The sequence below is a fragment of the Lissotriton helveticus genome, chromosome 2_1 (assembly GCF_964261635.1).
Source record: "Lissotriton helveticus chromosome 2_1, aLisHel1.1, whole genome shotgun sequence".
Classification (NCBI taxonomy): domain Eukaryota; kingdom Metazoa; phylum Chordata; class Amphibia; order Caudata; family Salamandridae; genus Lissotriton; species Lissotriton helveticus.
The window spans coordinates 332,330,661-332,351,870 of record NC_136059.1 but is presented as its reverse complement, the minus strand read 5'-3'; the positions used below and the strand labels follow the sequence as shown (position 1 = coordinate 332,351,870).

The following is a 21,210-nucleotide window of genomic DNA, read 5'->3' as shown; positions in this document are numbered from 1 at the left end:
ATGATGCCTCCTTTGCGAGTGAATTGGGATAAGTTAGCAGCATGCAAGCAAAAGAAAGATGAGAGTGTGTCTGATTTCTTCACAAGGTTTGAGGAAACGTTTATTGATCATAGTGGTCAGGACATGAGTACGGAAGGTGGTCAAAGGTTGTTCGTGGACAAATTTGTCTTTAATTTGCTTCCCGAACTTTCTAATAAGTTAAAGGACTCTGAGAGTTCATGGGCTGTTTCTTCGTCGGCCCAGATATAGGCTACTGCACAATATTATGAGAATAGGGATAAAGATGAGAAGGATAAAGCAGAGAAGAAAACTAAAGATCTAAAGACGAAGGTTCTTTTGCAGCAAGCTTATCCGCCTCGTCAGAATCAACCTCAGTTTCAGCAACCTTCACAGTTTCAGAGATTATTACAGAAGCCTGAGCCTTATGATCCACGATTTTTTCCTGGACCTAATCAGTGTGCTTACTGTAGAGAGGAAGGTCATTTTAAGAATAGTTGCCCGGCTTTGTTACAACGTGCGAATGGTGTATCTGGTCAGAGAGGTCGTGGTGGTTTCCAGCAAGCTCCATGGGGTAGGGGACGTGGTGTGTTACCCCAGAATGAGCGTTCCTCTTCCCTTCAGAATTCTGCGAATTATTTTGACAGACAGAATGTTCCGAGTGGTCAGTCTGCACAGTACTTTGTTGATGATTACTATGTCGAGAGTGAGAGTGCTGGTTATAATGATAGTTAGGACAGCCATGGGCAAAGAGAGGGAGTAGTGTCAGTTCCAGTAGACTAGAGTGGACCTTATGTTGAAGTGATTACATCAGGTGTGGCAGAACCTTTTCTTTTGGATACTGGTGCGACGAAGAGTTCTATTATGCACTCTAAACTTCCTGGCGCACCTTTGTCTGGCTTGACCAATGTTTCCGTAGGATTTTCAGGCGCCCCAGTTCGTAATCCGGTTTCTAGTCCTTTGTATCTTTCTATTGGTCCTTGTGAATTGGAAACTCCACTTATTCTAACGACTGGTTGTGGTGAGAATCTGTTGGGTTTGGACTTGCTGAAAAGACTGCATGCGACATTACATTGCTCTCCTTCGGGAGTACATCTTACCTTGGGTAAGAAAGTGATTTCTCCGATGAATTTGTCTAAAGATTGTCTTCCGCTGGAATTGCGTTCCCTTCCTGATACACTTTGGGCTACAGGTCCCAATGATGTTGGTCTCTTGCAGATTCCACCCTATGTTGTTACCCTTAAGTCAAATGCTAGGCTACCTCGTATTCCGCAATATAAAATATCTAGTCATGGCGAGAGAGCTCTTCTAGCAACTATTTATGATTTGGTTGAGAAGGGTGTAATTGAAGAAACGAGAGGTAATGTGTGTAACAGTCCTGTTCTGCCTGTCCTTAAGCGTACTGATGCTTCTCAGCCACCTGTGTATCGGTTTGTGATCGATCTTCGAGAAGTGAATAAGATTGTGGTGCCACAGTTTCCTGTTGTCCCTGATATCACTGCTTTGTTGACTCTGATTTCTGCTTCGGCAGCCTGGTTTTCTGTTATCGACCTGAAGAATGCTTTCTTTAGCATTCCAATTGCTGAGGAGAGTAGAGATATTTTCGGCTTCTCATTAGGAGGTCGAAGCTTCCGGTTTAAGAGAGCTCCCCAAGGTTATTGTGAAAGTCCCTCCATCTATAGTCAGGCGTTGAAAACTCAGCTTGATGGTTTTGTGTTGCCTACTGGTGCTACTCTTATCCAGTATGTTGATAATTTGCTGGTCGCTGCCGATGATGAAGAGATTTGTAAAGAAGCTACTCTTTCTTTGTTACGACATTTGTCTGACCTTCATCATAAAGTGTCACCTTCCAAGTTACAGTATTGCCGACAAGAAGTAACCTACTTAGGTCATCTCTTGTCGAAGGAGGGAAGAAGATTGACCCCAGAACAAATTCAAGCGATTGTGCAAATGAGTGTGGCATCCACACAGAGAGAAGTGCGTGCTTTTTTAGGTATCACCTCATATTGTAGGCAATGGATCCCCAATTTTTCCCTGCTAGCAAAACCTCTGTTGGCATTGACTCTTAAAGATACTCCGTATCCTCTCCCTTGGTCTGACGAATGTCAGAAAAGTTTTTCTGAATTGCGTGATGCATTGTGTTCTGCTCCGGTTTTGGGTACGCCTGACTACAGTAAACCTTTCACGTTGTATGTTCACGAGAGAGAAGGTTGTGCATTGTCAGTATTGACACAACAGTTTGGAGACAAGCAACGCCCATGTGCGTATTTTTCAGCGACGTTAGATCCGGTAGCTAAAGCGTTGCCGAGCTGTTTGAGAGCTGCAGCGGCTGTTTCTATCCGACAGTCTGCTGGTTTGGTTTTGGATAATACGTTGATTGTGGTGGTCCCACATGCAGTGGATACTTTATTGAACAGGACCAAGACTCAGCACCTTACTAGTGCACGTCTGTCAGGATATGAGTTGACTCTTTTGGCTAGCCATGTTCACATCAAAAGATGTAATGTGTTGAATCCAGCTACGTTGTTGCCGATTTCTGTAGAGACAGATGCTCAGGAACAGCATGATTGTGTTCTCCGGACAGAGGAGGAAACGAAGGCTAGAGTTGATTTAAAAGATACTCCTCTCACGAATGTTGATGGTACCTTATGTGTAGATGGTTCGTGTTTCAAGCTTCCGAATGGTGAGACGACTGCGGCGTATGCTGTCACAACTTTACATACAGTTGTTGAGACAGCACGCATAGCACAGAATTCTGCGCAAGCAGCAGAGTTGATTGCATTGACTAGAGTGTGTGTATTGTCAGAGAGAAAGCGAGTGAATGTCTATACTGATAGCCAGTATACATTTGGTGTTGCCCATAGTTTGGGACGTTTGTGGAGAGAAAGAGGATTCCTTACTTCCCATGGCACGAAAATTCAGCATGGGCAGTTAGTGAATGAACTTTTGGAATCACTTACTCTCCCAAAGCAGATTGCAATTGTGAAGTGTAGTGCGCATAAGAAGGTTGTGGATGATTTAGGTCGAGGAAATGCGTTTACGGATGAAGTTGCGAAGGAAACGGCGAAAGACATGATGAGCCGTATGTATGTTGCAGGCCCTGCTAATTGGGTTATGGCTGGTGGAATGTGTGAAGACACAATAGAAAGTGTGAAGTCAATTCAGGCTGAAGCTACTGAGAAAGAAGTGAGTACGTGGAGAGAAAGTACCGGTATGTTGGATTCAACAGGTTGTTGGGTTGAGTTGTCAGAACACCAGCGATGGTTGTTGTATGATGCGTATGTGCTCCCAGTGGTTACTATGGCTCATGGAATGGCTCACATTAGTTCGAAAGGAATATGCAAGTTGTTGGCTCCGGTATGGCAGAATGCTGGAATTCCTAAATGTGCTGAGAATGTGGTGAAGCATTGTATGATTTGCTTGATGCATAATCCTGGCAAGGGAACCCCAACTCCAGCTGGTCATTTTGCTCCTCCAACGTATCCGTTTGAAGTGATACAGCTAGATTACATACACATGGAGAGATGCAATAATTTGAAGTATGTCCTTGTGGTTGTCTGTGCCTTTTCCAGATGGATAGAGGCCTACCCCCTAAAGGATAATACTGCCTTGTCTACAGCCAAGGTTTTGCTCAAAGAGTATTTCACTAGGTATGGATTGCCGAGAATTGTATGGAGCGACAATGGGAGTGAATTTGTGGGCCAAATCATGAAGAAAGTATGTGCTGGTTTGGGAATAAAACAGAAATTCCATACTGCGAATAACCCCCAGTCTGCTGGACTTGTCGAGTGCTATAACGGCACTTTGAAGCTGAAATTAGCTAAGATACAAGCGAGCACTGGTCTTACATGGCCGGATGCCTTGCCGTTGGCTCTTTTGTCAACAAAGACGACAGTGCATTCTCGTGTGGGACTTAGCCCATACGAAATAGTTTTTGGTCGTCCAGCGAATGTTTGGGGTGTGCCTCGTCCTAAGAAGTACAGCGAGATTGAGTACCCTATGTTGATGGATTACTTACATGACTTGACTGCTAAATTACGTGTTCTCCACCAACAGGTCTATGACAGTTTGACGACAGCTACTGCAGATCCAGGCCATACGATTCAACCTGGTGATTTTGTCTTGACGAAGAATTTTCAACTAACCAAAAACTTGGAGCCGAGATGGACTGGACCACATTTGGTCCTCTTGGCCACTAGAAGTGTGTGTGTTCACACCTATGTCTATACATCCCAGAAATCTCCACCGTTCATGCCAGCTAAAGGCACGTATTTTGTTTGTCACGACAGAGCATATACATGGTTGCCTTCTGATTTTTCAGGCACATGTTATGTGGCATTTTTGCTTCCCCCTATGTATACAGCTGCTTTCAATTACCATAAGACAAGATATGGTAGAGGTGTTATCGATGCGAAAGATACTGTCGCACAAGAAGTTGGAGACTTCTTTAAGGGTTTTCTGCCCTTTTGGGGTCTTATGGCTAATGGTAGAAATATTCGTCAGCTTACGAGAGTGGTCGAGGCCACTAAAAATGAGACTGCAGGTGCCCTCAGCAATATTACAGCTGAGCTTCAAGCAGATCGTCTTATGACATTACAGAACCGCTTTGTTTTAGATATTATACTTGCAGATAGAGGTGGGGTATGTAAATTGATCGGGTCTAGTTGCTGTGTTTTCATACCAGATAACGCCCCGACAGTGTACCAAGCCATCTTGAGGTTACATAAATCCGCTGAGTCTATACATGTAGACGAAGGGAACTGGTCATTGATAGAATGGTTTTGGGAACTGCTGTCCAAATGGGGATGGAAGATTCTGATGTTTCTTGGTATGGCTTTAGCAATCCTTTTCTTGTGTTGCTTATGCATCCAGTGTGGTCCCGCCATTTGTAGTCTTTGTGCTACGATCTGTGTGAGAAGACCAGTCCCGAGAGAAGTGAAGGATAATAAGATGATGTTACAGCAACACCTTGATGACCTGATGAGAATAGATATAGACCAGGATTCAGATTGACATGAGTTTAGGTCATTGCCTACGTAATGGCAAAAGGAGGGTCTGAGGTTCTGTGATTTCGAACCAGACTCCATTTTGTTTGAGTTGTTTGTGACGCCATTTTTGTGTTGCCATCACGTAGGCCATGGAGGTAACCGAGCAAACAAAGTTGCATGGGCCTCATTGTTCATGTATGCATTAACAGGCCCTTTTCTGACTTGTGAGTGAATTGCAGAGAAACTGACCTCTTCACCTGAAACTGACCTCGCAAAACCAATTTCCCTTAAGTTTGATTCTTGTCTAAAATTGCCAATCAATGTTCAAGATATCGTTAACTTTTAGTTTCCTTGCACATATCTTATCCTATTCAGCATCTGAATTGTTTCATTCCTTACGACTTTTCATTACATGGGTAGTGCTTTCAATTATGGGTTTGTCCGGCTTGTGGAAATTGAATTAGGGACAGTCCTAATAATTAACTTTTGGGTTGGGTTACTGTAAATTGGGTTTTTAATAATGTGATACTCAGTTAGAAAATGTGCCCTATTGGTTAGAATTTTGCGCAGTGGGTGTGCATTTGTAATGAGAATATGGTGTATAAAAAGAGATGTCTTTCGCTATGAAAATTGAGCAGTTTCCTGAGTTGTACACCATGTTGTATTGCTTGGTTTACTGTTACTAGCTGCAGCAAATAAATTTGATCTTTGACGCCATCCAGAAGTATTCCGTGTCTCTGTATTCCAAGACAGGAGAGTCCGAAGACTTTGGGTGTGTCCCTGGCACCGCTGGGTTCTAAGAAAACCCGGTTCTTCAACCGCGAACTGGATTCTTTGCGCCAGACTTTCAGGAGGTAACTTTTTCAACTGGACTCACCTGGTTCCTGTATCCAGTCCAGGCCCCATCACGGTCGGCCTGATCTTTTGACTTTCCCTTGGTCTAGTACGACCAGATAAACCCAAGTGGCGCTTTGTGCTTTCAGTCACTATACTTACCTAAATCTTTGAAATTGCATATTTCTGGTTCTACAGATTGGATATTGTCATTTTAGTCAAATTATTTATTAAATTTGACTCTGTTTTTCTAAATTGGTGTGGGATTTTTTTCTTGTGTTTTCACTTTATTGCGGTTTGACTGCTGCATAAACACTTTACACATTGCCTCTAAGGTAAGCCTGACTGCTTTTGTGCCAAGCTACCAGAGGATTAAGCACAGGTTAATTTTGTGGATTTTTGTGCTTCAGCCTGACAGGGATGTGGTTGTTGCTCGAGAAAAGCGTGAACCCCCCTCAACCATAAACATAATTTCCTACAGATATATTTAGTGGGAAACTGCTAACATAGCATTGAACCAGATGTGATGGTGTGTGCTCCTGCACAAACGCTTGTCACTAGAATAGGTAGTGATGGAGCATTAACAAGATACTAACAAATAGAAATAAAAGCGAAATAAAATTAACATACACACGACATTCATACATGAGGAAAATGGCTTTCTGCTTGCTTAAATAACAAAGAATAATTCGCTGCGTAACAGAAATCCCGCTTGAAACTGAAAAACGCCTTGCGCATGTGCAAACTAGTGCCACGCAAATAATCATGTGATTAACCCATGTCAGAGAAAACTCTTATGCATGCGCAAGGAGTCACTAACTGTAGGTCTCGAGGCACCGCGTGCCTGGCATATGCTTGCCTGAATTTAGAACGAGCTGTTGCTGGTAATGCTTTTGCTTAACAAAGAAGAAAAGAACATGGGACAGAGTAGAAGTGGGTGGTGAACAGTGATAACATATTTGAGAAAATAACATCTGTTTATGATTCCTTTATTAATAGTGTGCGTTTGGGCACGATGTGCTAAGCCAAAAGAAAAGATGTCGGTTAAGACATAATACAAGTTGAGTCTTCGCACTGAAATCGTGGAATGACCTGGTCACAGAATCATTGATTGCCAAGAACCAAGGACAGATGCCTGGGAACGTGTCTAAACTGAAGAACTTTATAAATTTGTATCTAATTATGTGTGGGAAATGAAGTTTTCCTGAAATATGAATAAATTAAATGGGATGGGTTTACTAGACAAAGAATTAGTTAAGAAATAAAGAATGATAGCATGAGGTGACGATAACTTCCCTGCCCTTGCCCAATCACAGTCCAAGATTAATGAATACTTGCAACTTTTGAGGGGGGGATTTACAGAATTGAAGGGTATAACTAGAGCTAGAGATCTTTGTGCTGACATCCATGCTGAGTGAGGTGTAGGCGAGAGCTGCTGGAAGAAGAACAGACTGGGAAGATTCAATACTGAAATACAGCCTGATTAGATTGAAGAATCGCTGAAGGATATTGAGGAGGTAGAGAGAGTGTGAGAGAGGGATGCGCTCCGGTACGTTGGGTTCTAGAGAAGTGTAGTAAGTATAATCGTATCCTGCACTTGTCCTATAGTCTTTGTCTTCTGACTATTTATCAGGTGACCTCCACCAGTCATTTTGGCCAGGGGTTGGGTTTCTCCCCTCACCATTTGGTAATTATGTTTCTGCCTTAAATCTGCATAACTTTTGCAAATGTATGATATTTTATGTCTTTTGTCTCTCCATCTATCCACTCCTAATGCATCGAATCGTTGAATATATCTGTGTGTTGAATGGGTTTTGATAAATTAGTTTCTCTACCATTAAAGTTGATGGAGTTTGCACTGTGAATCTGTATAAATGAGTGTTCATTTTGAATGAGTTATTAGATAACATTTGTTGAATCTTACCCAGAGTCTTTGATTATTTTTTTGAAAGGTGTAAGTTAGATTAGTTAAAATTGTTAATATCACCATTAACTACTCGACTAATGGTCCATTGACCAAAGGAAGAGTATTGATCTGTGAGGATTAGTTAGGCATTGACTAATCGAGACGAAAGTGAAAATAAACTTGACCCCTCGCGAAACGGTCAGGAAATGTCAATGTGTCTATGGCCCCGTTTTGAGTAAATTTGTTGATTGTGAAATGTTCATCCTGGCTTTCTGCTGGAAAAGTAGGAAGACACTCCCTAGTTCAAAAGGCAATAGTGTTATTAGGAGCCCAGGCAGATGCTCTTTCTCAAAAGACAAGTGTTAGCAACCCTATGACAGCAAGAGTCTGTTGAAATGTGTGTGGAAGAAAGGTCCAAGCGCATTCGTTAGCATCGGTGAAACAGGGCATACATTAACTTCCAAACATATTTCAGGGTTACAGAATTGGCTGGTATGGATCAAGGGAACCAGCACAGTTATGTGGGAAAAAGCCACCTGAAAACAAGTGATTTCAGATGCTAGAAAAGAACGTTACACATTAAAATAGCTGGATCCCAATCCTGCCAGTTTCCCAAGCCGAAACACCCCCCTCCTTTGCTACTTGTAGGTCGACTCAGCTCCATATGAATGTTGCCGTGCCCTACAACTGGACTTGGGTAAAACAGTAAAGTGTATGCTTTACTGGATTAAAAAAACAACTGCTTTTCTGTGCTGTCCCTGTACCATTGAGCTTTCTCACACTTTGAAGGATTTGTTAATAATTGCATTGTTCTAAACAAAATAACACAAAACAGCTTTAAAAAGAGAACATCACTCACTTTAAAAAGAACAAACATTATTTTGTTGGTTTTTGCCTCTTGATGTCAATATTTGTGCAAGCTTTAAAATATACTTAGATTAGATACTGATGAGAAGATATGTTGCTATTTGCAAAAAATGGAAAAACAGAACATTTGAGAGCAAGGCTTTCAAGTGCAGATCAGAATGCCTTAAAACCATTTAACAATGAGCCTCGCACAGCCGCACAAACACACACATGGTATACAACTTACCAGGAGATCTGCCTATATCATGCATGCAAGAAATGGTTCATACCATTTAATCCCACTGGATTTCTTGCTTTTGACTAGCAATGTGTTCACTAGTTATTGTGAGCGAGTCTCACTATCTTAGTCTCACTCTCTTGAAATTCTGTGGAAATGGATTGGGGGTGCTAACTACCAGCGTCTACCAGCGTCTACTTTTGAAGATAAGGCTGCAGCTTCACAACTAGGGTAAGAGGCTCTGAGCTAGTTACACATGTGCTCTCATTGCTCACCGCTTCTTTGCCTGTGTGTCCCCTTGAGCCGCGGTCCACCGTGGCAAGTGCCGATTGAGTGGAGGGCGGAGGAGGAGGAATCAGGATTAGCTGCTTGCAGCAAGGAGAGGGGGGCAGAGACTCGTCAAATACCTTAAAAGCGCAACTTGGCACGCAGCGGGCGCGCCGCTGGTGTGCCAAAGGCAAGCCCGTCTGAGCCCCTCCGCGCCAAAACCGCGACAGGCGCAGGAATCCTTGCCCCAATGACCCCACGAATCACCTATAATGCTAATAGTTTAAAAATGTTAAACATAGAGAAGGCTTGTAGCGGCAAACTATCCTTGGCCAATGTAAGACCTTAGATGGACTCTGCCGCCGCTAACTTCCACACATGAGGAAACCACCCCTACCTCTACCACTTTTAAGGGAGGGCTACTCAATGCCCGGTCGCTCTCCAGGCACTCCCAAGACATAAGAGACCTGATCCTCGATCATCAACTCGATATACTCTTCATAACAAATACCTGGCTAAAAGATTGGTGTAACCCAGACCTCTCAATAGCGGTCCCACCTAACTTTTCGCTCCACAGAATATATAGACAGAGTCGGCGAGGAGGGGGTGTTGCTATCATCATTCGAGAAACATTTAGCTGACCCACCTTTAATATGGACACACTAAAAGATGCTGAAAGCATAGGTTTCTGCATCAAACTAACAGGCACCCTTTCATTCTCAGGAGCTCTAATATATCGACCCCCAGGGACATATACACATTTTCTTGACTCATTAGGAGACACCTTAGGAAATTTCACACTCAGGTACAGATGCTCCTAGGAGACTTCAATCTCCACTTAGATGACCCCACAGACCCAAGTGTGGAGAATTTCCTACAAACCTTACAAATCTTTAACCTAAACCAGGAAATGGCCAGTCCGACCCACATAGCCGGACACATTCTGGATGGGGTCTGCTCCAATCTCACAGAACTAAGATCCATGCCCCCTATACCCCAAACATGGACAGATCACTATTTAATTCTCTTTTCCCTTAAGATCCCCAAAATTTCAATTGAAGAAAAATGCAGAATGGGCCAAAATAGTAAAAAATCCTAATTTAATATCGCGGGAACATGCAGCAATACCAATCCTCTCAGGCAATGTAACCAACGACTCTCGGACATTTCATACCTAGATGGAAGAAGTAATTAATGACATCACAAACCAAGAACCTCCAGCCACAAATTCAAAGGTCACAAAATACAGAGCCCCTTGGTTTACCCCAGAATTAGCTCAGGCTCATCTCTGCTGCAAACAGAGCGAGAGGAAATGAAGAAGGAACTACGATGTATTAGAAAAAATCAATTTAGAAAATGACAGAAAGATACATCATTCCCAGATAAAGCTAGCTAAAAAAGAATATTATACCAATAAGATAAATGAATCCAAGCAAAATCAAAAAATAATCTTCAACATTATAAACTTGTTTTCCAATCCTAAAGGTCTCCAGAAGGAAATTCGCCCCACACAGGATCTCTGTGACCAAATAGCAGATTATTTTGAAAATAAAATACTTAAGATTCAAGAAAATGTTGGCCAAGACATCCAGATGAACATACCTGTAATACGGTAAAGTATTGTACCCACCTCGGTCATAAAGTATTTTGTACCGGCTTCCCTAGTAACTACCCACCAAGTCATAACATCTAGTAAATCAGGCTCTCCCCTAGACGCCTGCCTTCTGACGATTTTACATAAAATCATCGATATTGTCAACCCAATAATAAAAGAAATTGTTAACGCATCCTTAACATCAGGAATAGTCCCAAGGGAATGGAAACTGGCGCAGGTTAAGCCCCTGAAGAAGAAACAACACATTGAAGACCCAGTAATGTCTAATCTATGCCCCATCTCAATGCTTCCCATTTTAAGCAAAATAACAGAAAACATTGTCCACGTGGAACTTACAAAATACATTGAAACCAACCATATCCTGCACCCCCACCAATCAGGATTTCGCCGAAGACACTCCACGGAGTCAGCTCTGGTCGAATTGACAGACACCTTGAAAAACATAGCTGACTCAGGAAGGAAGGCGGTCCTGATAATATTAGACCTCTCCGAGGCGTTTGACACCATATCGCACAGGGTCTTGATTAACAGACTAGAGAACTTTGGCATCAGAGACACTGTCCTGGCCTGGTTAAAATCCTTTTTTGATTATCGGGCACAAACAGTCATCTTAGGTCCCTTCTCCTCAAAGGAACGTAAAATCCCAACCAGAGTTCCCTAGGGATCGTCCCTGAGTCCATTGCTCTTTAATGTCTACATGACTCTACTCATTGAACTGATTGAATCATTCGGAATTCAAGTAACGTCTTACGCCGGCAATATCCAATTGATTGTCTAAATGGGAAATGGGAAATGGCTCAATGGAGGCTGAACCTAACTTTAAAGAATGCTCAGCTCGTCATGAGCATGGAAGGTGTTAAAAAAGTTTTTTGATTTCCTTCCGGTGGCCACAAAAAAAGACAGTAACAGTGGCACTTATCCTTTCCCGATTAGATTATTGTAATAGCATCCTCGCAGGCATAAAAAAGCAAACACTGAAAAAATTCCAAGCAGTACAGCATGCAACAGCACACCTGGTTCTAAGACTGCCTCGAAGAACTTCTGCGTCATTGGCCCTGAAAAGCCTACACTGGCTTCCGTTTCACAAAAGGATCCTTTCTAAAATGTATTAATTACTTTCAGAGGCATGAAAACATTGGCCCCATATATTTGGCAAAAAGATTCATTCATTATGCCCCGAACAGAATATTGAGGTCCTCGGGTTCTAACCTCCTTAGGCAGCCAAAATACAAATATAAAACAAGAGGAGGCAAAAACCATCAGTGTCCTAGGCTCCAAGGACTGGAATCCACTGCCATCCGACTTAAGGCAACTTAAGTCCGAAATTCTTTTTCGAAAGTCCCTCAAAACATGGATATTCAGAGCCACCGACAGCTTATGCTTATCTTTAATTTAAGGCTCCAGCGAGCAAGACTTTCCGCTTCTCCACATAGCGCCAGGATGCTCCTTCCAGAGCGACAGTTCGCGCTTTATAAATGCCCACTTACATTACATTACATTACATTACACTTGAGAGCAAGCTTGTGCACATGTGTGAGGGCTCAGTGTGTGAGACAACAGTCGAGCTCAACCTGGTATCTACACAAAAGCAGCCTGGCCTAGATAAGGCCATTCAGGGATTAGTGCTGTCCTAGAGTAAGCCTTATGGTGTGAGTAGGAGTCTATAGACTTATTGCATGGGTGTTTGCTCACTGCATTATACACTGTAGGCAAAATGTGCTCCACTACACAGTTTTCTCATACTTAGGCCTGAAGATACTGGTTAGCTAAATTTAGGATAAACGTACACTGGGTACAGATCCATTGTCACTTTTATGATAATTGTACTCCTTATGAAATGTTAAGAATAATCATATTTCCTCGGCTCATCCATATGCAGATTCCAGGCCTTTGTCCCCCCTACTGCGCCACATTAAATAATTGCTCAGCTGGCCAGCAGGAGGATCAACATCCTCCCAACACAATAGAGCCAATCACAGTGCTTCAGCCAGTTCCTAGGAAAGAAAAGATGGGAATGAAATCGGCATGTGTTAATTAACTCTTCACACTTCACCTGGCCTGGGAAAGTCCAAGTCCATGGAAACAAAGGCAGATGGCCAAACACCTAGAGCCAAACACAGGAGGGGGCTCCACTTTGAGGTTTTAGCAGGAAGGGATCAAGCAGCTATATTAGTTGGGAGCGAAGTTGAACCTCTCAGGGAAGGTCTGTCCATAGACAAGTTTCATTAGACCATTGAAATCCATTATTCTCCTATCACTCTTCATTCATATAGACTCAATGTATGAATGGTCCCTAATTCTTTGCAAAAATACTATATCAGTGTTCTAATCCAAAGTACACAGCTAAAATGAGTTTTAGGAAACACCCTTTTTTCAAGTCTGTAAATAATACAAAGAATGTGTAAAAAAATATTTAAACTACTCCATTGTGTTCATGTTAAAATTATACAATACATTCTTTTTAAACATGGTCTACACATGATCTTCTGTCATTCCTCATAGTGTTCAGAAAGGAGATAACAAATACTGAAAATGTAAGTGCCCATCATGTGTATATAATAAAGGAACAGAAAATGAGTTCTCTAAGTTTTTTTACTGTATCTCCCATAATCCTGAAGATCAAGCGAAAAGAAAAGAAGAGCAAGAAAAGAAAAGAAAATAAACCAAACGTTAACAAAGAAATGTAGAACACAAAATTATGATAAAAGCAAAAACTAGAAAATTTGAATGAAAAAAAATAAAAAGAATACAGAAATCAATAAAGGAAGCTGCTGGGCTCCATATCCATGTAAACCCATGTTGTATACTTTTTCTGTAGACCACTTGAAGTCACCAAGTTGTAATATCCCATAATGCTGTGTGGGAGGGTTGGGGCAGGGTAGATTGAGGATGTAGCACCCTGGGATTGCACAGAGGTGCCTACCTTCCAGAACGTTCATCCCTCCTTACATACTCTTGCAGGAGAAAACACTGAACCTGGGAGCGACGCCGCAGAGTGATGACAGAGAAAAACACCCATCTGAAAGAAGATCTGCACTGGGTGTCTGAAGTCTCTGGATGGATGATAATAGCATAATTATGAGGTGCTTAGTGTGACAAGTGGCCACTTTTTCCTTACAAGAACACATGGATCTATTATTTGTCTCCTTTCTGTTCGAAAAGAGCTCATGAATTTAGTCTTAAGGTGTTTAGCTGTTCCTATCTGTGCTCTGTGTATATGAAGTGTTGTGTTTTTTTAGGTTTTTTTTTCAAGGTAGTTTTGTCTCTCTGTATGTAATCAAAAGCAACTATGTGCATACATAAATTGAATGTTTGAATGTACTGTCTACATGTCTCAATATTTGTATGTTATATCCTGTGGTGGCTCTATTGGAGGGGGCCGAAATGCTTGAATAATGCATTACAGGAGTGCCTCAATCCATAACATTAACTACTCCAAGAATTAAACCAGGAACCTTTGGAAATGAGCTATGATGCAATCTCTCTTAGTCAGGTCCAACATTAGTATTGATGGAACTACCATAGGGACGACTCATGGCTGTGATTAACTGGGAGACTATATGGACGATTTATGAACTATTGGTCGTTTCGATGTTTATATACGTATAAATGTATTCAGTGAATAAATGTGCACTGTTGAAAACAGTCTGACACCGGAAAAGTCAAGTAAAAGTAAAGTAAGTTGCAGTCACAAATAATTGTAGTTCCAGCAGTGAGCAGTGCCACTATTGTTGAGCCAATATTGAAGAATATTTGATTGATCCTTATGGAAAACCCTTTTTTGTCTGTTTATAGTACACAGGCCCAGGTTCGCCTAGGGTTATTCAGGCTTCCCCCATTTAATGTCACTGTTGGAAGGAGAAGCCACCTGACCCCACTAGAGGAAGAACTGAAGAAATGTAACTACAACTGACACCCAGGCCCAGGATGTTTCTCTAGGGCCCTTGGCACCCTCCCTGTGTGAAAGATAAAAATAAAAATGTAAATCCGTATTTGTAAAGCACGAACTACTCACCCTTACGGGTCTCAAGGCACTCACTGTGGAAATTAAGTGAGCTATTGCCCAGAGTCACATGGTACTGGGCTGAGCTGCCACAGCTGGGGATCAAACCAGGAACCCTGTCCTCCGAAGTCAGCTGCCCTGGCTTCTGCACTACACCTAGAACTACTTGGAGACCCTTGACGGTTCACCTGGGAGTTCTTCGGACTGGTCCTTAACTCTGCTGACTCACAGGTGCCCTGAAAGAATCCAGGAAGCTGTGGGACCTAGGAAGAGTGGAAGGGACGTTGTTCTGCTTGCTAGCTTTGGAGGGAGTGAAGAAATTGCACTCCAAGCAGGTGAGTGCATCAACAATTCAGGCAGAGAACAATTCTGGTAAAGGGAGCAACAATAATCAAGTTCTCCACCAAAAGTACCCTTTAAAGACAAGAATCCATAAAGAAAATGCTAAAGCACAATGATGCAAACATCTTGCATAGCAGCCCTACGGGTATGGAGAACCAGGCCTTAAAAGCTCGATCCTCCTGGATGGACCGGTCGGTGAACGAAATACATGCTGCTTTGCTGCCAGCACTTCGAAATCCCCTGGGAAGGGCCAAGCCCCCTGGGGTCGGCACAACTTCCACTTAAAATATGATGGATGGGGACGGGTTCTGGGGCCTGTTCCTCAAAGCTATCTTTAGCGCAAGTGACCATATACCTTGGGGCCCAAGGAAAAGGAAGTCTGTCCCAGAGGACTCCTCCTCCCTGTAACAGCAATCAGAGAGGATTGCCGCCAAACTCCAGTAGAGAGGCAGTCACTCTGCTCCACTTACTGAGCCCATGATTGTGGATATCAGGGAGTACACGCCCAATATCTCCTTAAGGACGAGAGAACTAGGGAGATGCCAGCTCCGTACTGACAAACAACAGCTGTGCTAGCTGCGTGAGCCAACTATAGGCAGTGCTAATTCGGGAACAAGAAATAGCTACAGGTAAGGAACAGGAACAAGGAATAACTATAGCTCAGGAAAACAAGAATAATAAGAATATCAAAAGCACAAGAAACAAGTGTCAGTCTGACAAGAACACAGCTACATTTACCAACACTTGGCTGAAGCAAGCTAGGACTTTATAGATCTCATAGTAATCTCATGCATCAGGTGTTAGCAGGCCAGCAGCTGCCACCCATAGGTGTGCTGAATTCCTCTACCCATCCTTGGCCTGCAGGAGTATAGAGGAAGCAGTGAGCAAGGGATTGTAGATAATGGAGTTTCAATCATGAGCAGACTGGCTTCCTCAAAACTCGGCATAGATTGGGAATGGATGGCAATTTCCATATAGCATCCAAATGGCTGAAAGTCAGTATATGCATGCAGGGGAGTGTCTGGAAGCTTATTAGAACACTGGTAAGTCCCACAATTTGGCCCCCTTGTGGTGGGCACGAGAGTGCAGGGATCGAATCGTGACAGTAACATCACTCAATACTAGGGTTTTATAGACATGAGATTCCACACAGAGCAAGGCAAGGTTTTCCTGCCTTTGAGAGAGTTACCTTCTTCAGAACCTGCTAGAGTCTTTGTTGAAGAAGATTGAAGCAACAATCCCAAATAGTTGGAAATCCAAGCCAATATGGCAGCTTCGGTGTTCATGGTTCAGTGGGCAAGGCTGCATTTGAGACCTCTGCTGTGGCAGCTTCAAAAACATGGAGTCCTACAGGCAAGAGATTTCGAGGAGAATGTTCCTGTATCATGCAACACCAGACTGGCACTAGAATGGTGGCTGAACACAACCTGTATGAGGGTGTTCCAGTGCATCCGGATCCCTCTCAAATCTTGACAACAGATGCAAGCACTTTGGATTGGAGTGCCACACTGGAAATCTGTCTGTCCAACCAGGATGAATATAAGCAGAGGCATCAAGATGCTCAAACAGGAGAGAGCTAACAGCTGTTGCCAGTCCTCTTCCTTATTTCAAGACCCAGCTGAGGCACTACAATGTGTTTTAAGGACCAACAACATGGTGACAGTGGTCTAAATCAATCACCGAGAAGTACTCACTCTCAGACTCTAAACAGAGTATCCTGCTCTCTGGCGCTGTGGGGTGCTGCAAGGTTGTTCCACTCTTATACCACCCAGTTGAGGGTGGGTGGAGATTAGTTAGCAGTTTCTGAACAACATTCCTCATGGTTAATGACTCTGTTGAGGACAAATAGGACAAAGTGTAATGAAGATTACTGGTAAGGAATCCGGGCAGCCATGCATAGAGCAGATTTCATAGAAGGAAGGACAAAGGAGTTCACATCAGGGGGGCAGGAGGAGAGGTGGAATCAAAATAAACCTCACAGGCGAGCTTTTTAGTTTTCAATTAAGACATTCAGCTTTGATTGGACAACAAATCCTATTAGCCTTAGAGCACCCCCTCCTTCTACAATGTATTATATCAGCCATTCCCAAATTATTGGCACCCACCTTAAATCAACCCAAAAGCATGGGAGCGGGTCTTTAATGGCCAGCATAGTCTACTGCATCAAGCTCCAAGGCTTTAATAAAACACAAATAATAATAATAATAGTTATTATTATTAATGTTAGTATTATCCATTGTAAAAGTAAACAGTGCGCACAATGTATATGGCTGTATGTTAATTGATTTAGTAGAAGAATAAAAAAGAACAAATCCAATGCTGAAACCTGTGTGGCCCCCAATGTCAGATTACTCATTTAGAGAGCCGAGGTTCAGACATCCAAAAAGTAGGAATTGCAATTCCTAGTGTAAGAAAGTGTACAAATATTAAATAGTGATTCATAGTAGGTAGCAAATTCCCCTTCCTCATGAATATAAATTAGGTAGGTCACAGTTTGCAGCCCCTTAGGAATGATGTCCATCACAGGGAAGGTGGCCTGCTGGTGTCAGACGACCACCATGTCTTTGATTGCTTTTCAATAAAGAAATGTGTTTCTTGAAATACAGACATTTCCCTTAAATAAAAATGGAATATGTTTAAAAAAGGATGAAACGTTTAAGTTTAATTTTTTAAGAGCAGGAAGTGGCCTTCTTTGGGCCACTGCCTGCTCTTTTGAAATATTTATTTTAACGTTCTCAAAGGAGAAGGGGTCCCATGGGGACCCTTTCACATTTGTGATTGGTTTACCACCTCCTTTGAGGTGTCGGTAAACTATTAATGTTTTGCGACCGGAATTCGATTTAAGATATTAATACATCCCATTCAGAATTCGTATGTAGAAGGCTCAAAACACACCCCTTCTAAATACCAAATCAGTATGCATTTGCAATTTGAGATTCATAAAACCGGAATTTTTTTTGCATTCACAAATGGGCTGATTCTGCAAATTGGCCTAATTTCGATCGCAAAATAGTTTTGTACATCTGGCTCCAATTGCTTTTTGATGTCTTCAATATAAAGAGGGTGAAACTCAGCATAAGGCAAGAAATTTTTCCATAAAGACTGAAAAGGCATCCCCCTGAAAATATCTACGTTAAAGGTCTGGGAGAAGGGAGAAAAAAGACCAAAATTTACAAAACAACCTACCTCATGACCTATATTACTTTACTACTGGCTCTCACAAGCTCTGAGATGGTGCATCAATAATGCAAATCACCACACAACAACTTTGAATAATATTTTTTCATGTTTTATTTTATTTTTATTCTTATATATATATCAAACTTGACATTTAAACATTTCATTTCTTTTCAACATTCTATCTATTCATTGATGTATTGCATCTGTCTTCGAAATGTAACTTATGTTGTAATGATTAAAATTGAACAATGAGACAAAGAAACAATCCCCCACACTTGCACCTCATTCATTTAACCCACAACCATTTCACTAGCATACTGCACACTTCCATACCACGCCCCAGAAACGGGGTGATAACATCAACCCTCAATTGCTGTGCTGATATCTGGGGTGTCATACTCTCTGGCCGACGTACGTTTCAATGGACAATATCAATAGTCTCTGCTAGAACCGGCTATTTCTGGTAGGCTAAGGCTGATGCCAAAGCCAGGCAGAAACCACCATTCTAGTCAGGGCAAGGAAGTCACACGCCAAGATAACCCCTGCTCACCCTCTAGGTAGCTTGGCACGAGCAGTCTAGGCTAAACTCGGAGGCGATGTGTAAAGCATTTGCGTCAGCGCACAACAGCGACAACATACTAGGTACACCACAAAAGAGACTCCACACAAGGTTATATTAAAGTAACTTTTGTATTGTCAAAGCATATCAGATAGAAATCACACATGTACATTGTGCCAACTGGCACGGCAATATTCACAAGGGATTATTTACAAGACAGGGCCACATGGGCCACTGTCAGAATCAACACTTTGCAGATATAGAAATACTTGTCAGAAATTAGAATAAAAGTATATAAACTTCACTGTAACACAAAGTAACAGTTATAGATCACATCCAGTAACTACTGGGAACAGGTAAGTACCACCTACGCAACCCTAAACCCTTAGGAGACTGTCACGCAGGGGACCAGGACCTCACTAGGACCACCTGTACTAAAAAGAACAACCCCCTAAGTATCACTCAGCATTTAGGGGTCTAAGCAAGAACACATTACCCATGATGTAGGAAACACATTCAGAGGAGTAGTAAGGGAAAACCACCTAAGTATCACACAGCATTTAGGGGTCTAAGAAAGAACACATTACCCATGATGCATAAATATACCTTCAGAGGAGTAGTAAAGAAAAACACATAATGCATAAACCTACACATTCAGCGGTGTTAAGAATAAAGCACATGATGAAATAAAAATACATTCAGAGGAGTAGTAAGGGAAAACCACCTAAGTATCACACAGCATTTAGGGGTCTAAGAAAGAACACATTACCCATGATGCATAAATATACATTCAGAGGAGTAGTAAAGAAAAACACATAATGCATAAACCTACACATTCAGCGGTGTTAAGAATAAAGCACATGATGAAATAAAAATACATTCAGAGGTACCAGAATAATACAGTAGCGCAAACGTCACATGTTGTCTAAAAACATTCAGAGGTGCAGGAATAAGACATGATGCAAGAAATCACATTCAGAGGTGAAAATAACCATACAATTGCGCAAGACCTACATAAGCCACCATCTGTGGCAGTCCCTAGGCCAACTGGCCTTGTTGGGGCTAGAACGCCCTGAGTCTCAATGTCAGGGCGCGCTGCCATGCAGCGCCAGTCTCAAGAAAAGCCTAAACGTAGCAGGTGCCCACTACTTGCTGGGCACCTGGGAACACGCACAAGGGCCTAAACGCTGCAGCTGGCACTAAGTGCTGCGCAGCTGGGAAGGCCGGGCACCACTGTGCCCTCGCTGTCCCACACAGGGACTCTCTCCTGAAATTGCGCCTAAACGGTGCAGCTGCCCAATAATTGCTGGGCAGCTGGAGATTCAAAACTGCGCCCGGGCCCTCACTGGCCCTAGAACGAACTGCGCAAAAGGTTGGAGCCACACAGGCTCTGAAACAGCTGGGGGCGTTGGAGCCATCTGGCTCTTAAACAAAATATGGCCCCTCTGAGCTTCTCTGGGCTCACACACGTTGGGGCGACCCACTGCCAACTGGGGCCGCCCTAGATGCACCAAAGTCAATTATGCCCATCGAGCCTCGGGGCTCGCCCAACAAGATGAGGCCCCTTGAGCCTCTCTGGGCTCGCAAAACGCGGGGGCGACCCACTGCCAACTGGGGCCGCCCTTGAAGCCCTCGTGGCTTCGCACTGGCACCAGGCGCGAGCTCGCGCCACTGGGGGGGGCGGACACCGTCACCGTGCCCCGGCGCCCCTCCTCTCTTCTGCCCCACTCTGCCCAGACTCACCGGCAGCCCATCGCGGGCGGGGCGACGGCAGGTCTCTGCTCCCTCGAGGCTCTCCCTCCATGCGGGGAGCCTCGCGCCGGCCTTCTCTCTTCCTCGCCGGGGCTCCCTCCGCACACGGGAGCCCCCAGCAGCAGACCACGAATCTTCTCCTCTCTGCAGGGCTCCCTCGGCACACGGGAGCCCTGCCAACCGGCCGCCTCGTCTCCCTGGGGCTCCCTCAGCCGAGAGGAGCCCCGTCAACCGCCGCCATCTCCCTCGCCTTCGTTTCTTCTCCCCGCCGACTGCGGGGGGGCGGGGCTTCCGGCCGGCCGCGCTGAGATTGGCCGGCCGGCCGACCACTTCCGGGTCGCTGCGGGCAGCGCAGCGGCCCTCCTCTTTAGGCAGGCAGGCAGGGAACCACGATCCGAGGGGTGGCACCCTCGATACAAACAGCACCCAATAAAAGTTGAAGCGCTATTAAGCGCTTGGGACCAAGTAGCGCTGTAAGTACAGATAAAGCGCTCTCCAGCGCTTGGGGGCCATAAAGCGCTCCAAAGCGCTAGAAAAATAGGCAAAGCGCTCCCAAGCGCTAGGAAAGGCAAATAAAGCGCTCCTAAGCGCTATTGACCAGCAAAGTCTTCCAAGAAATGCAGCAGGCAGGGGGACAGTCCGGAAGAGTCCCCCAGCAGTTCTCCAGCCTCCAGGGGCTGGGC

At 43.6% G+C, this 21,210-nt stretch overlaps 1 long non-coding RNA gene across 3 annotated transcripts in view; it reads right to left on the bottom strand.

Annotated features, from left to right (window-relative positions):
• LOC144819342 (uncharacterized) overlaps nt 1–21,210 on the bottom strand; it is a 161,766-nt gene that overhangs the window by 116,940 nt on the left and 23,616 nt on the right. The window contains exon 2 of one of the 3 annotated variants that reach the window (XR_013607299.1): nt 16,731–16,868. The exons of the other annotated variants lie outside the window; for them this stretch is intronic. This is a non-coding gene — a long non-coding RNA (uncharacterized LOC144819342). The remainder of the gene's footprint in view (nt 1–16,730; nt 16,869–21,210) is intronic. 3 annotated transcript variants of the gene reach the window in all.